We start from the raw sequence: 3,762 nt of genomic DNA, 5'->3' as shown, positions 1-3,762 counted from the left end.
CGCTGCTTGGGAAGCGTGGAGGCGCTCCCGCCGAGGGTTCGATCCCATGTGCAGACCGGTGGCTCACTGGCTGAGCGAGGAGCGGGGGCAACACCAAGGGTTGCGATCCCGTTGCTGGTCCCGGTCCGGTACGGGCGCGACACTGAGGGTTGCGATCCGTTGCCGGTCACGAAAAAAGACAAAAAGACAAAAAAATAATAAAAAAAAAATAAAAAAACAAAACAAAAAACAAATACCCAGGCACACCATAGTCAAAATGCTGAAAGATAAAGAGAAAATTTGGAAAACTGCAAGATGAACCTTAAGATTAACAGCTGACATCAGAAGCAATGGGGACCAGGAGGCTGTGGGGACACATTCAAAGTGCTAACGTCCCCACACCATCCTACTACCCAAGTGTGTTGCCCATAAACATCCCCTGCCCAGGGCTAGTGGTTTTTTTTTTTTTAAAAGATGACCGGTAAGGGGCTTGGCTCAACCCTTGGCTTGGTGTTGTCAGCACCACGCTCAGCCAGTGAGCAAACCGGCCATCCCTATATGGGATCCGAACCCGTGGCCCTGGTGCTATCAGCACCACACTCTACCGAGTGAGCCACGGGCTGGCCTGGGCTAGTGGTTTAAAGTGGCTGCAGCATCAAACTGGTTTAGATCCCAGCTCTGCTAGTTGTGCCTCGCTGTGGGCACTTGGGCAGTTCACATAGTCGCTCAGTGCCTCAGTTTCCCCATATATAAAATGGGCATTTTGAGTACCTTTCCCAGAGTTCCAAGAGGCAGGGATCTCGGTTTTGTTTGCGGCTGTGTTCCCAGCCTTTAGTCCAGTAAATGTTTGCAACAATGAGTGAGTGTAGAGCACACACTGAAAGGTTGCCAAGCCCGAGGTCACTTATAGCACTGGGAATCCCAGGTTCCCCACAGTGGCAGAGACTCAGGGCTGAGATGTGCTCTATTCATAGGAGGGGCTGGCGTCGACTGTAGTGGGGCTCCATCACTTCTTGGCTGTGCAACCCTGGGCAAATTCCTCAACCTCTCTGTGTCTTGATTCTGGCACCTGTAATATGTGCATGTCCACACACCCTATTTCCTAGAGTTGCTGAGAAGATTAAATGTGTAAAAAGCTCAGGACACCACCTGCCTGGCCATGCCCATAAATTTGTTGCAGGAATGAATTCATGAATGTTTATTATTATAAATGTTTTGACCAGATGGGGTCAAATGATGACAAATGCCTTACCATGTCTATGACTATGTGCACACAAAACAATGTTCCTGCTTTTCAGAGTACTTTGAAGACGTGCCAAATCCGTATGTACTAATGCCCCACAGTCTCAAGTTTGCGTTGTCATCCCGTATGACTGCAAGCAGTCCCACCTTCCTGCCTGCTTTTTGCAAAAATCATCCCATCTGCTGCATTCCGATCCAGGCTGTTTTTCTGCTTTGTCCAGGAATTGTATTGATTCCCCTTTGTTTCTCTTGTAGCCAACTGCAAGAATAAAATCATCCACTTGAAAATCTCTCATTGTGAAAATAACGTGCATGTGGTTTTGAAAAACTACAAAAGGAAGAAGAGTATCCAGGGGAAGAAACAACCTCAGAATCCCAGCCCCTGAAATAACCACTGTGCCTCTCCTTTTTCAAAACTCTTCACATATGTCCATGTATCTCATCTTTTCATCTTTTACACAGATTGGAAGACGCCATACATGGACCTGTACCTCGCTCTTTTTCCCTAATACATCTTTCTCTGCCAGCCCACACAGGGCTGCCTGCTCCTTTCTGCAGCTGTCACCAGATGCACTGTGTCAAACACCTCCCAATTTATTTAAACATATTGCTCTCTGCCTGAGCTCTCAAAGCTCCCCCAGCTCCCATCTCCCCTGGCCATTCCCCCCTTCCCCCTTGCTGTTCTCCACACAGCAGCCAGATCAATCTTTACAAGTTATAAATCAGACCCACTGCCCCCTTGCCTGACACCTCTCCATTTCACAAGGAATAAAAGCCCAAACCCTTTAGTCAAGCCAGCAAGACCCCGGAGACTCTGGCTCTGCCCACTCTTCCTAAACTCCTTAGGCTGCAGTCTCCTTGGTCTCCTCTCTCATCCTTGAAGTTTCTAGCTTGTTCCTATGATTCCTTCCCCACATTCAGGTCTATGTCAACTGTCACCTCCTCAGAGGCTGGGGTGGGTAAATGGCAAAATGGACCCATTTCTGCACCCCACCTCGTATCTGAGCTCTTTGCAATGTGATTTTGCATATTGGTGGAGGCTATTTCCTGAGTCTTTGAAGGGGTGAGTTGCTTTGGCAAACAAAATGTGGCAAAAATGACCTGTGCCAGTTCCAAGTCAGGCCTCGGGGGGCCTTGTGCATGTCCCCTTGCTCTGCATGGACTCTTGCCTCTACCATATGAACAAGCCAGGGCTGGCCTGCTGGAGGGACATGAGAGACACTCAGTGGAGAGCTGAGAGTCCCAGTGCAGGTATCCCTAGACCTGCCAGGCTGTTCCCTCACTTCCCAGCCCCCCACCAGCAACTGCTCAAATCAGCAGAACCACCCAGGTGACCCACCCAACCACCTGAGAAAAGTAACAAATGTTTATTGTTTTAAGCTGTGACTTTTTCCCTCACAATTTATTGAGATAATTCATGTAACATAAAATTCACTTTTTTATCAGTACTTTTTCCCTCACAATTTATTGAGATAATTCATGTAACATAAAATTCACTTTTTTATCAGTAATTTCTAGTTTATTTACAAAGTTGTGCAACTCCATACTGGCCAGCAGAAAAAAAAAAAAGCTGTGCAACTACAACCACTACATAATTCCAGAACATTTTCATCATCTCAAATAGAAACCCCATATCCATTAAGCAGACACTCACACCCACCCTCCCTCCAGCCCCTGATTTGCCTATTCTGGGTGTTTCGGGTTGAATATCCCTTATCCAAAATGTGAGGGATGAGAAGTGTTTTAGATTTTTAATTTTCTGGGATTTTGGAATATTTGCATTATAGTTACTGGTTGAGCATCCCTAATATGAAAATCTGAAATCTTTAATGCTCCAATGTGCATCTCCTTTGAGCACCATGTTGAGACAGAATAGGGATAGGCCTGTGAACCAAACTGACTCCATTTTCCCTGCTGAAGACATTTTGTTACTTTTCTACTCCTCAGTCATGAGGCCCCCAGGTTGCATGATTACCCCATGCCCTGATAAAAGTAACTGAAAGAGATCATAACCTGATGAACTGAGATAAGAGGGGAACAGATATTCAGAGTTGCAAAACCCCTTTCCCAAGGCTTGTAAAAATATAACTGTTAGCTTTGTTAAAGCTCTTATTATCTACCCATTTCTTTTCCCTTAATTGTAAAAATTAAGTTACATATTAACTTTAAGATCCCTTTAGGAGTTCCCACATGAGCACAAAACTTCAAGGTGACTGCTACAAGACCCTCCTGGGGTAGTGATAATGAGCAACACCACCATCTTGGACCTACTAAGCAGGCACAAGGACCAAAGCCCTAACTGAGCATGTGCCTGTGGTACAAACAGGAAGAACAGAATGGACCACCTCCAGAGGCACAGGATGATGATGCTGGCCGGCACCCCTTGTCCCATTGCCCTATAAAGGAACTTTAAACAGCTCCCCTCAGGGAGCTAGCTTCCCTGTAGCTACCTATGCATAAGCCTATCTCCTCTTTTAACAAAGCGTTGCTTGCTTTACTGGGTGCATTGTTCATTTCTATGACTTTGGAACCCAGGAGCCT

This window comes from Galeopterus variegatus, unplaced genomic scaffold (assembly GCF_000696425.1).
Source record: "Galeopterus variegatus unplaced genomic scaffold, G_variegatus-3.0.2 Scaffold6809, whole genome shotgun sequence".
Taxonomy (NCBI): domain Eukaryota; kingdom Metazoa; phylum Chordata; class Mammalia; order Dermoptera; family Cynocephalidae; genus Galeopterus; species Galeopterus variegatus.
This window is presented reverse-complemented; position numbering follows the sequence as displayed.